The sequence below is a fragment of the Panthera leo genome, chromosome C2 (genome assembly GCF_018350215.1).
Source record: "Panthera leo isolate Ple1 chromosome C2, P.leo_Ple1_pat1.1, whole genome shotgun sequence".
In the NCBI taxonomy this organism is placed as follows: domain Eukaryota; kingdom Metazoa; phylum Chordata; class Mammalia; order Carnivora; family Felidae; genus Panthera; species Panthera leo.
The window spans coordinates 157,455,509-157,469,022 of NC_056687.1; positions in this window are offsets into that span (position 1 = coordinate 157,455,509).

A 13,514-nucleotide genomic window follows, 5' to 3' on the forward strand; every position below is an offset into this window, starting at 1 on the left:
AGGGGCCTGGAATGAAGCTATGGTCCAATATTGGGGTAACCGAGGGCCAGTTCCTCTGCTTGTCATTTCTATGTCCCAGCAGAACAGCATATAGTCGGCACTCAATAAATATTTATTGACTCAAATTTGGTATGCACTTCTGTGCATGCCACCCCCTCTGCCTCTTCTCTGCAAGTCTACCAACTGGAAAACACTTTGCAATTCTGTTTCTGAGCCAATACACATCATCATTTCTTTTACAGACCTTCTGGGACTTGGATTAGTTTTGAGAAATCCACTAGCATTAGGGAGTCCTGTGAGAGGGTGCGAGGATAAAGAAAGACAGTCACTGATCAATATATTTTCGCTGACTGGTGTGCAGCTTGGATGTTAACTAGTATCAATGGCAACGAAGTGGCTCACTTCTTGGGTGAGACTAACTTGCAATCTCTTTAGAAGAAAGAGGGCATGAGATGAGCTTTCCCTTCTGAGAAGTAGATTGGCAGGGCTTACTAATTAAAGTTAAAAGCAAATGTCTGAGTCACACTTCCTGGCTTTCTGGCTCCTTCCTTTTGGTCTCCCACTTATTTCTAAAACATGTGCTGCTCCACTGGAAAACACTGAGGATAACACATTTGACACTAATGCAGACACTAATGATTTTAAGTTTTTCCAACCAAATCTGAGAGTTTGTCTGTGATACAAATAAATATGTGCCTTGGGCTGTGATTCTTTCAGTTAAATTCTTGGGAATTCCACACACTCGTTTCCCCCTTTCCCTCTAAAGCATAAAGGTTTTCACAAATGCAGGGCGTACGCATTGGAGAAGGGAATGATGTGGGAACTTACTGAACTCCAGGTTGATAAAATCCCGTGGGGCTTTGAGAGTGGCTGCTCCCACTTTTCTCAAAGTATGTTGAGAGGAAACTTGCAATTCGTGGTTGCATAGCACACACTTCAAAAGGAGCCTCCTTATGGTTTTGTAAATGATTTTCAATTTTTTAAGTGAAACAATACTGCAAGTCTGGCAATAAAAAGCATTGATTTCTTTCTTCCTCATTACCAAGCCACAGGTCCACTCCCCAGAGGCAACCATTTAGTTCAGCTGCTTGTCCCAGTACTTACCTTCCTATTTCTAAATAACATGCTATGCTGCAATTTCTTGATTTACCAGTGTTGAAAATGATTTATTGACGTCCTATTAGGTTAAATAAGGATTTAGCACTCTTACAGATCACCTCCTTCCTTTTCCATTCTACCCATTTTCCTAAGATGCTATTTCAGGAATTAAAACAGTTGCCAGTGTTTACATTTTTACAAGTATGTAAATATTGGTCACTTCTAAAGCAGGATGGCACTTTCATCTTCTCATCTGTTGTACAAGTTTTTGTTTTTCCTGGAGTTGACCACTGCCTCTATTTTTTCCATTTACTTCATTTTTCTATGTATCCGTGTCTATTTTTCCCCCATATCTTACAATGGATCTGTCAAATATGTACAAATAATATTTTTTTTAAAAAAATGTTAATGTTTTTAACTTTATTTTGGAGAGGGGGGAAGGGGCAGAGAGAGGGGGGAGGAGACAGAGGGTCTAAAGCAGGCTCTGTGCTGACAGCAGTGAGCCTGATCCAATGTAGGGCTTGAACTCATGAACTGTGAGATCATGACCCAAGCCAAAGTCGGATGCTTAACCAACTGAGCCACCCAGGCACCCCATATTTTCTAAATGACCAAGTATATAGGTGCTTTATTAGTTCTCTTGATTTTCTAAAGGCCTCTCTTCCACGGCCCTCTATCCTTCTTTATTCAGGACTAGGTGTAGACTACCCCCAAGGTTCCCTTCATGATCCTTCTGTGTTGTTTCCTTTGTTTGATGAATCTAAAGTTTTCCTCTTTTCTTTCCTCTCTGCTTTCTTCCTTCTTTGCTTAAGCACATCCTCCAGTAGTTTCCCAATACTGGTTGCTTGAGAAGCAAATTTCTTGAGTTTGTACCCATCTAAAAATTTTGTTTTCAAATTTGATTGATAGTTTGGAAATGTAGCTTCTTTGATTCAAAATCAAATCAATCATACTTTTAAATTCATTGCTTCCATTATGCTGTTGGGAAGATCAGTGTCATTTGGCAGCCCAATATTTTGTGTAGGATCTATTTTTTCTCCTTGTTGGAAGCTGTCAGAAGTTTTTGTTATTCCTGGTGTGCTTGGTGTGGATCTTTTCCACTTCCCGAACTGGATGAGTAATGTGCTCTTTCAAGTTCTGGAAATTTTTCTTGTAATGTTTAATAATTCCCTTCTTTCTCTTTCTCTCATTTTTCTTTTTCTCATTTCTCTTTCTGGAATTCTGGATCATTTATGTAATTGTCTTCTTTGCCCTATCATTCATATTTTCGACTTTTTGTCCTATTCTCTGGGAATTTTCCTATACTTTATCTTCTAGTTCTGTTATTTAATTTTTTTATAATTTTAGTTACATTTTAAAGTTTTGAGACTGCTTTCATATTTTCTGTTGTTCCTTTTCCATGGTATTCTGTCTGTCTCTCTCTCTCTCTCTCTCTCTCTCTCTCTCTCTTTTTTTTTTTTTGACTGAAATATGTTTTCTTTTATTTTTAAGAGGATCAATTTAGTGAGTAGGTACATTCATGTAATGGGGGACAGGGTCCAGGAGTGTTTTTCTCCACTTTGAGCAGGCAAGGCTTGTAGACTGGTCAGTGTCCAAGGGCTATTGGGTTGGATTCAGGCCGGCCTCGCCCCCAATGCCAGGATCAGGAGGCTTTCCTTCAAAGTCTGAAGATTCTCTAGAGAAGAATCTTTCAGTCTTCTGCCTGGAGTAGAGGTGTCTAGATGCCCACATTTAGGGACAAGGCAAGGCAACAAGAAAGGAACTGCTCAGGATACAGACTTTCATTCTATCTGCTACCGTGAGCCCCATACCTCTCTGGCACCTCTCATGTGCTCATGTCACTGAATCTGAAATGTCTGAAAGGAATCTTTTTTTCTAGAAAAGAAACTTCTCATCTCTTGTGGGTAACAGTGGGTGAGACCCAGGGTTCATCCACTCTGTATGTAGACAAAGCTAGTGTTTTACCCCTGCTTGCCCTTCAACTTCTGTGGTTTGGTGTTTTAGGGCCCTGGGATTTTTCATAATTCTGCAGGGTGGGCTCATTCCTTCTCAGCACTTAGGCTATGACTGCCTCCATGTGCAAAGTCAGAGACCATGGCTCCAAATCCTGTTTGCTTCCAAAGATTTTTAGAAGTTTCTGGTCTATGTCTTTTTGCTTCTTGTTTTCTCTATCTAAAATGAATCTAATTTTATTTCCTTGCTGTCATTTTAGGGGAGTTTCAGCAGGAAGCAAAGATAAAGCCTTCTGTAAAATATGGCAAATCATGTATCTAATAAAGGTCCAGTCTGTTACAACTCAACAATAAAATGACAGACAACTCAATTTAAAAATGGGGAAAGGATTTGAATGAACATTCTTGCAAAGAAAGTATACAAATGGCCAATAAGCACATGAGAAGATGCTTATCATTAGTCATCAGGGAAATATGAATGAATGTCACAGTGAAATACCACTAGAATGGAGATAAAGTAGCAAGTGCTGGCAAGGATGTAGAGAAATTGGAACCCTCATACATTACAGGTGCTGTCAGGAATGTAAAATAGGGCAACATTTGCCTTCAACAGCAAAAAAAAGAATCTAGGATCTGACTATTGATCATTAGTCCATCTACCTGGTCATTGCTTCATTTTTTCAAAAGGTGTTTATTGAGCACCTACAATTTGCCACACAGTGTTTTAGATACTACTGGGATTCAGTTGGGAGCACTGCTCTGTGCTCATGAGGTCTTTCGTCAAGATGGACACTAATCAAATTGCACAAATAATCATAACTGTGATAAATGCTGCAAAGGAAAAGCACTCTGCTTCTGTAGGGGGGGTGTAATAGGAGGGCCCACCTGGGCTGTGTGAGGACTGGGGAAGCATCCCTTAGAAAGTAACTTTGAACTGAAATGAAGGTGAAGGAGAGTGTTCTAGACAGGAGTAAAGACCCCAAGGAAAGAGTACATAGGGAGTGTTGGAGGAACTTCATGCAAACACATGTCTGTTTCTTGGAAAGCACAGCTCAGAAAGGAGTGAGTTGAGGTTGAAGCAGTGTTCCAGGGGCAGAAATATCCTTAAGGCCATAGCCACAATTTTGGTCTTTATTATAAAGGTAATAATAGGTCATGGAATGGTTTTAAGCAAAGGAGAGATATGATTCAATTTCTATTTCTTTGTTTGGAAAACTACCCTGGGCTTCTGAATGCAGAAAAAATTGAGGGGAGCCAGCCTCAATGAGAAGTAATTATTAGAGCTGTCCAAGTGAGAAAGCCAGTAGGTAGGCAAAGGCTTGGGATGGAGATGGAGGGAAGTGCTATTTAGATGGTGTTAATGGGCTTTGACAATGGATGGGATATAAAGTGTAAGGACAAGGGAGGTGTCCAGAGGAATTATTGGTGCCATTTGGGGAAAAGAAAGGTTTGTGGGGGAGGGTAGGGAGACCACAAGTTTGGTCCTTGACTTGTTGTGTGCGAGGAATTTGAGCCATAGGAGTAGAAATGCTGGGGATAGAGGGGCAGCTGGATATGGGGGCAGACATGGAGTGAAGTGGGCTGGAAGTGTATATGGGGATGTCATGGGCATGCAAACTATTGACATCTGCTTCCTGTGCAGTTGTCACTGCCTTAACAAGGGCAAGGTGACAACAGTTAGGCAGCAGGAGACCTCAACCGAAATCTACTTTTCTCAAATGAAATCAGTAAACATGCTGACAGTTCACGGTGTACAAGGCTCCATCCTAGAGGCTGACAGGGAGTTAAAGAGTGTAGAATTGACACTCTAGCTGAAAAACAAATAAGAACCAACCCAAATAAGAATACAGAAGCCAAGGATCGGACCACCACCATGAGATGTCCTAAACGGCATGCAGTGACTGCTGAGCATGAAGTACAACCATGAGCCTCCTGGGTTGTCTGACCAGCTGAAAATAATACCACAGTGTCCACACTCCTGCCTCATCAGGAGCTTTGCTGCCACATTTCCATTACCTCTCCTTTTGCTGTGGAAAATAGCAAATGCCATATTCTTTCTTCCATTCCAATACCCCTCCCTCCCTGGGTTCCTCCCTCTCTTTCTCATGCTCTGTCCTTCCTCATCACCAGGCATCTAGAAGCAGAGATACCCACTTTCTGTGTCCAGGGGCAGCATGGACTCATAAAATGTGAAAATGAACCTCTGTGTCTGAAGAGCATCAAATCCAACTTTTTATTAAAGTGAGGAAGGGAGGGCTGTTTTTCAGTAAAAATCACAATCCTTCCCAATAGCCTCCAAGAGGCTCCTGCTTACATCCTGTTGACCAGAACTATGTCTTGTGGCCCCCTGTAGCTAAAAAATATTCATGTTCTGCCACTTCCATACTGGAGATCGGTATTGAAAAAAAAGTATCGGAATTGGTGTTGGGTTATTCAGTCACCAGAGTCTGCTGTTGCCTCTTCTTTGTTTCTGTAACAGAGAGAGCCAGGAGGTCGTACCTGTAAGTAGATGATAGATTGATCCAGTCAATCAACACCTATCAGGTGTGTGTATATATGCGCTATATATAATGTTTATCTTCACATATATATACATATGCATATATATTATACATACACACACAGAGATATACATATATAATAAGGTCAGGTGAGCTAAAGTTTCCACTTTACATTTATTGCGAAAAAAGACGATTTCATCTTAAGAAAAAAACAAAAATATTTTTATTTTTGAGAAAAAAACTATTTTCCTTTTTTACTGAGAGCCTGTGTGTTCAGGATTTTGTGGACACTATTTTGAATCCTTAAGAACTACCAATGCAGACATTATTGCCCGCATTTCGTAGCTGGGGTCTAACAATATGCCATTGCTTAGCCGGGTAGAGCAGGATTTGGCCTTATTCCTCTTTGATTTCAAAGCCAAGGGAACACGGAATCCAGGACAAGGAATCCCCAGAGGAGAACAGGCAACCCTGGGAAGAACATCTGAGAACTGCTCACTCCCAGGTGGGCAGAAATGCTGAGAAGTTGCACTTTGAATTGGTGCCACTGAGTGGGGGCCCAGCAAGGAGCTTCCTTCCCAGGGTTTCCATCCTGGCTTCTCTCTGGAGAATCATCTAAAGCCCTTAAATTTCTCTGAGTCCTGGAGCAGAGGGTCTTTCTCATCTTAGGCACATTGGAAACTTTTTTCTCTGGTGAGAAATGACTGCTCCCCTGCCAATCAGAACCAATGAGCAGAGGCCTGAATCCATGATAAATCCCAGGTAACTCAAGTACCAACCAAATTGTTCCAAAATTGCCATCTAAGTGCCAGGTGTGATGCTGGATTGTGTCCTACATTGTGGGGGGCAAGTGTTGCTACAAAAAATGGCATTGGGGCCATTAGCAGTTGTAACAATGTTAATTCCTCAAATTTTATTCCTGAATACGGTTATGTGAGAGAATGTCCTTTTTCTTAGAAGGTACATGTATAGTATTTAGAGGTCTATGGTCTTGGTCTCTGCAATTTACTCTCAAACGTTTGGCAAAAATAAGAAAGGAATGAATAATGTATATATTTCATATGGTTCAACCTTATAAACGGAAAGAGAGAAAAAAAATTGATAAGGCAAAATGACAAAATGTGCACATCAGGTGAACAAAATGTGAGCTCCAGGTCAAAGATTTGTTGGGGTCCACTGAAATATTTAGGTCTGAGAAACTTTTCCTAAACAAAGGGTTAAGTTTTTAAAGGCTCTAAGGTGGAGTAACATGCTGTTGTGCAGTGGGCATACTAGAACACTCTGTAGTAGGGAAATGCTGTAATTTCCAAGTTCTGCATAGGTGTTGCCTCCCTTTCTCCACAAAGCATTCTCCAAGCAGACACTTGAATCCTGCCCAGATCATTTCAAATTCCCTCACAAGGTTCTCAAAAGCTGCATGTCTCAGAAGTGTTGCTAATGGGCTCATCTGCTAGGAGTTACCTTGACATTTGACTTATGGCTTTCCCTCACTCTCAGTTTGCTGTGAAAGACGAAGTGGTTTTCCAAACTTGGCAGAGTCCAATGGCCTTTCAAGGCAGAGTCTTTAGCTAGAGTTCCATGGCCTTGCACTTCACATCTGGAAGTTCCATTATGTTTTCCCAAGCTTCTTTGCTAGGAGTCGCTCCACCTACTACTACCATTAATATTACATGTTTTGGCAAAGAACCTCAGAGTAAGTGCTTCTAGAAATTGCCCCATCAGGTGGATCTTCCCTGAGGCCTTCCTCAGAGTGCATCTTCCCGAGCCTGCTGAACGGGTGACACTGAGAAGGGGTTCACTCAGCTAAAGCTCTAAGACTCATCAGCCCACATGGGTGGCGAGCGGGGGTGGGGAGCTACAATTCCCAGAAGTTGTCACCACCTCTATCTCATAGAGGGGTTTGGGGTCAGTGTGATTTCCAGAACCCAGAAGAAGGGAGTTGTAGGGAACAACCTGCTTTGAGAAGGGTATAGGCTAGACAGAAGCATGCTCATTGAGAGAGAGCCCTGGCCTCATGCATCCCACCTCTCACCTTCAGGAACCCCCCTGCCAAAGTCAGTTGGAAGCCAGAGGCTAAAGACCCCATAGAGGCAAGTCCCTGGAGCACAGAGTGTGAGTCTGGAGGGGCAGCTGGAATACATCTAGCATATTCTATTTCCTCATCTGTAAAATGAAAATAATAAAAATAACAATAAACAAGACAATGTAAGTAGACAGTCAACTTAGTGTCTGTTGTTTTTATTACATTCCAGAAAGGAAGTCTTTATAGGAGAACTCTTCCAGGAGGGAGTTCTGTTCTTTTTCTTTGCTTTGCCAGGAAGGAGTCAAGAAAACCCCACTAGTGTTGCTAATGTTGCTAGTTGAACTAATTTCTGATTTCAAAACTTACCACAAAGCTATAGTAATCAAGACAGTGTGATATTGGCAGAAGGACAAACATAGCTCAATGGAGAGCTATGAGTCCAGAAATAAACCCTTACATTTTTTAGTCAACTGATTTTTGACAAAGGTGCGAAGACAATTCAACTGGAGAAAGAAGTTTTCAACAAGTTGATATCTATGTGCAAAAGAATGAATCGGGAATCCTACCTCATACTAGATACAAAAATTAACCCAAAATGAATCTAAGAGCTAAAACTATAAACTCCAAGAAGAAAAAACTGGTGTAAATCTTCATCACCTTAGATTAGGCAAAGATTTCTTAGAACACTTAAGGCACAAGCAATCAAAGAAAAGATAGATTAATTTGACTACATCAAAATTTAAAACGTTCGTGCTTCAAAGAATACTATCAAGAAATTGAAGACAACCCTGGAATGGTACAGTATATATTGCGAGTTATATATACATCCAGAATATATAAAGAATACTTACAACTCAATAGTCAAAAGACAAGTAAGCCACAAAGGATTTGAGTAGACATTTCTACAAAGAAGATATGCAAATAGTCAATGAAAAACACATTAAGATGCTCAATATCATTGGTTACTAGGGAGATGCATATCAAACCCATAGTGACATACCACTTCTCACCTGCAAGGCAAGGAGAGCTATAATAAAAAAGACGTACAATGTCAAGTGTTGGCAATGATGTGGAGAAATTGGAACCCTTATAAACTGCTAATGGGAATGTAAAATGGTGCAGCTTCTGTGGAAAACTGTTCAGTAGTCCCTCGCCAAGTTTAATATGGAGTTAACATATGACCCAGCAATTTCACTCTTGGGTAGATACCGAAGAGAACTGAAAATATGTTTACACAAAAAGTTGTACACGAATAACCATAACATCATTGTTTATAACAGCCAAATGTGGAAACAACCCAAATGTCCATCAGCTGATAAACTGATAAGTGAAATATGGTTTATCTGTACCATGGATTATCATTCAGCACCCCCAAAATACAAAGATGAAGTATTAAAACATGCCACAACATGGATGAACCTTGAAAACATAACACTAAGTGAAAGGAACCAGACCAAACAATCACATGTTACATAATTCCATGTATATGAAATATCAAAAGTAGGTAAATTTATGGAGGTAGAAAGTAAATTACTGGTTTCCAGAGGATAGAGGGAGGAGTAAATGGGGAGTCACTAGTAATGGATAAAGGGTATCTTTTCTGAGATGATGAAAATGGAATTACATTGTGATGATAGCTGTGCAAGCTTGTAAATATGCTAAAACCCACCAAATTATACACTTTAAAATGGTGAATTTTGTGGTATGTGAATTATATCTCAATAAAGCCATTTTCAAAAAAATCATTGGACAAGTTGATATAGGGGAAAAGAAAATTAATAGAAAAAAGGTAGAGCTGAGATAACCACCCAGAAATTGCACAGAGGGAAAAAGAGATGGAAAATATGAAAGAAAAATGAAGAGATATGAAGAAAAGACTGAGTAGGACCAACATAGCCTCAAGGAGAATATAGAGTGAATGGAGAAGAATCATGTTCAAAGACATAAAGAATCAAAGTTCTTAGATTGAACTTTGTATCTCAGATTAAATAAAAATGAAGTCACACCTTGTTATAATGTAATAAAATGGCAGTACATCAAATACAAATAGATTATCCCAAAAGGTGCTAGAGATAAAAGAAATATTGCTGTCAATGTGCTTGGCTGTTCTTTTGGAAGCAGGCATCTTAAAAGAATTATGGTTGCCTCCAAACAAAGTGGTGCCTTCAAAACGCTGAAGGAAAAGAACTCTCCAACCAAACTTCTATGCTAGCTAAACTATGACCCAAAAATGCCAGCAAGGCCATAGATATGTTCTGAAAGAAACACTAAAGTATGCTCTTCAGCAGGAAAACAAAAGAGAACCTGGAATAGCGGAATGGAAGAACCATTAAGGAGCAAAGAATTGGTTAAGAGTTGGCAAATCTAGACAGATGTTTCTGGACGTGATCTGTTTGTGATCCTTTTGGGATGATGGTGTTGGGTCACTCCACTCACACTGGCAGTAAGCATTTGAGTATGATTTTCATTGGTCTTATTTGCAGCCAATATACATTATGAGGCCTACATTTTTGCAAGAAATATTAGTTTCTTCCTCCCTTAGTTTTGGGCAGTTTCTCCCCAAAGACCCTAAGCTCTGTAAGAGTGGAAATTGTGCCCACCTTGCTCATCTGTGCCTCCCTGATTCCAGGATGAGGAACTCGGTATGTGCTCCATGCACTTTAGTTGAATGAATAAATGAACTTGACCAATGAGTGCAATCTTGAGTTTGTTGTCTGCCTTTCGTCTCTCTCACCTTGCTTGCTCTGCCACTGTCTGGACACCCTCCTCACCTCAGGTTAGGTGTTCCTCTAGGAGAACACCTTCCTCTCTGCCAGCTCTGTCTCACCATGCCTGGCTGCCCCTCTGTGCATATGCCATCACCCCACACCAGATCTCCTGATGGCTCCCCAGGTGAGTGCCCTTGCACTGGCCTGAGCTCTGCTCCTCTGGGCTGCCATGACCACCTTGGGCAAGAGTGCCTACTTGCTTTGCCCCACCTAATGGCTGCAGAGTGAATTGCGTTTTGAGAATGGAAGGGAAAAACAGGAAGAGAAGGGAAGAAAAGGGGGAACTGAGAGGAGAAGAGGAGGAGGACAAGCTATTTTTTTGTTTTTTAATCAATCCTGTTTCCTTCACAAAAACTATATTTTGTCTTGAATCATGATCAGTTCTATTCATGTGGTTCCCTCTCTGCATGCAATCCCTCTGGAATTGCCCCTACTCTTGCCTTCTGAAAATCTATTCGTTCTTTAACACAGAAAACAAATGTCTCTCTGGGGTCTTCTCTGATCACACACACACACACCCACACACACACACGCACACACCTGCACATATGCACAGGCACCCAAAGAGAACTGTTCACTAGATCACCTGAGTTCCTAAAGCCCTGTGCACAGCTTCTATAATAACATTTAAGAGATTATATGATGACTGATTGTTCATAGTCAGCCCCCACTAGCCTGGGAATTCTTTAAAGTCTGAAGTCCTCTTTTGCTAGCACCCCCCCCCCAGGCTGGCATTGAGCGAGTACTGAATGAACTGCCAGTTGCTTTGGCACATACGGGCAACCTTAGTGTTGGAGAGCTGGTGGAGTTTGAGGCACTCCTTGAGTGGTAGCGTGTCTTTTTTTCAGCTTATTTAAACTTTCTTGGGCAGCTTTAGATAGCAACCATTTTATTCTAAACTCAGATATGTTCTGTAGGACAGTAGGGGGCTGATTCAACCCGATCTTATGGCAACGACTAACAACTACCAGAAACTCACCCACAGCATTCTCATGAGAACTCCAGTGCTCAGCAGCAAATTAATTACTATGGCTCATCAGTAAAAATCTATGCATTTTCAGCCTCTATTAGACTATAAATAAATTAACATGACAAAATTTTCAATTCAGAAAACAATGCCAAAATATGAAGAATCGCATAAAGCAACCCGAGTGCAATTAGAGAGGAAGAATCCAGTACACCCTACAGGAATCTCTCTAACCCTGAATTCCTGCAGAGGAAAGGTACCCGATGTGCAGCACTGGAGCTAATTTAAATGTCTTTCCTGTAATTTTAAATTCAGGAACTCAGGTCGCCCTGGTATTCCTTGCTTCGCAGGCTCAGAGAACTTGCCGTCCTCCATCATTTGTGTTTAGTTTCACAGTTAAATATACACACCAGAAGCAACCCTCCATCCTCTTTTATTTACTTCTTTCCCTTTCTCTCTCCCTCCTCAGACAGCACTGGGTAGGGTGGGCCTGGCTCTGTTCCAAGGTTCACTGAACATCTGGAACAATTTTTCTATTGTTCTTTATCTGAGTTTGAAAAACCACAAATAACTTTGCTAAGCACCATTTTCCCTTAATTTTTAAGCCTGCCCAGATTTCAGATGTATTTCTGTCCCCTGCTTCTGATTCACGTATACCTTACTCATCGAAGCTCATTTTGCATTTTCCATCTTCTTTATGACCCATTTGCTACCCAAGGTGTTTGGGCAATCTTTGCAGTCTTTTTCAGCATATTTTAACCTTTTTTCTTCCAGGAAAGTAGATCACTGACAGAATAAAGGAATAGGCATCAGGAACCCCCAGCTCTCACACTCCCTCCCTGTAACACCACCCAAGAAAAGCTGATGGTAAGTCCAGATCCTGAAACCATGTAGTGAAATGTACCTGCTTGGCGAAGAGGCCCCGCTGGGCACAAAACAGAGGGTTATTAGTGCTGTGTTGTAATTCATGTAGAGAAACTAGAAGGATTAAATGAAAGGACTTTTGTACACATAATGAAAGTGTACATCACAAACATGCTCAAAGAATGGCTTAAATTTTTTTGAAGTTTATTCATTTTGAGAAAGAGAGAGAGAGCATGAGCAGGGGAGGGGCAGAGAGAGAGGGGGAGAGTGAATCCCCAGCAGGCTCCACACTGTCAGCGCAGAGCCCAATGTGGGGCTCGATCTCACTAACCATGAGATCATGACCTGAGCTGAAATCAAGAGTCAGATGCTAACCAACCTAGCCACCGGGGCGCCCCATGAATGGGTTTTTTAAAAAACATTTTTGTTGTGGTAAAACATACATAACATAAAGTTTACCGTTTTAACCATTTTCAAGTGTATAAGTCAGTAGCATTAAGCAACACCACCACCATCAATCTCCAGAAGTTCGCAGCATCCCCAGCTGAAGCTCTGTGCCCATCAAATACTAACTCTCCATGCACCCCCGCTGCCACCCCCTGGGAGCCACCACTCTGCTCTCTGTCTCTATGAATTTGTCTGTTCCAGGTACTTCCTATAAATGGAATCATATAACACTTGTTCTTTGGGTCTGGCTTATTTTACTTAGCATAATACACTCAGGTTTCAACCATGTTTGAGAACATCGTTCCTTTTTAAGGCTGAATAGTACTCCACTATGTGTAGGTATATACCACATTTTGTTTATCAGTTCATTCATCAATGGACACTTGGGCTCTTTCCACCTTTTCACTACTGTGAATGATGCTGCAATGAACTTTGGTGCACAAATACTTGTTCAAGTCTCTTTCGATTCTTTGGGGGTATATAACTAGGAGTAGAATTGCTGGATCATATGGAGATTCTATCTTTAATGTTTTGAGGAACCACCATAATGTTTTCCATAGCAGCTGCACCATTTTACATTCTGACTAGCAATGCTGAATGATGTGGGTTTTTTTTAACTGTCTACATTATCAATGCCGGTGTAACCCCACCAACAAGAACATGAGGGACAATCTGTTTTCTCAGGAGAAGGGCCAAGGGCCAAGGTGGCGATTGCATCGCCCTTGTATTCAGGATGTCTGTCGTTAAAGAAATAACCATAAAGGTGAAAGTAAAATTTGAGGTTTCGGAAAGCTTTAGAGAAACTAAGGAACCCATTAAATTTTCAGTAAGTATGAATTTATGGGCACCCAGAACCCTCTTTCTAGTATACTGTTGTTAGACATTCATAGCCAA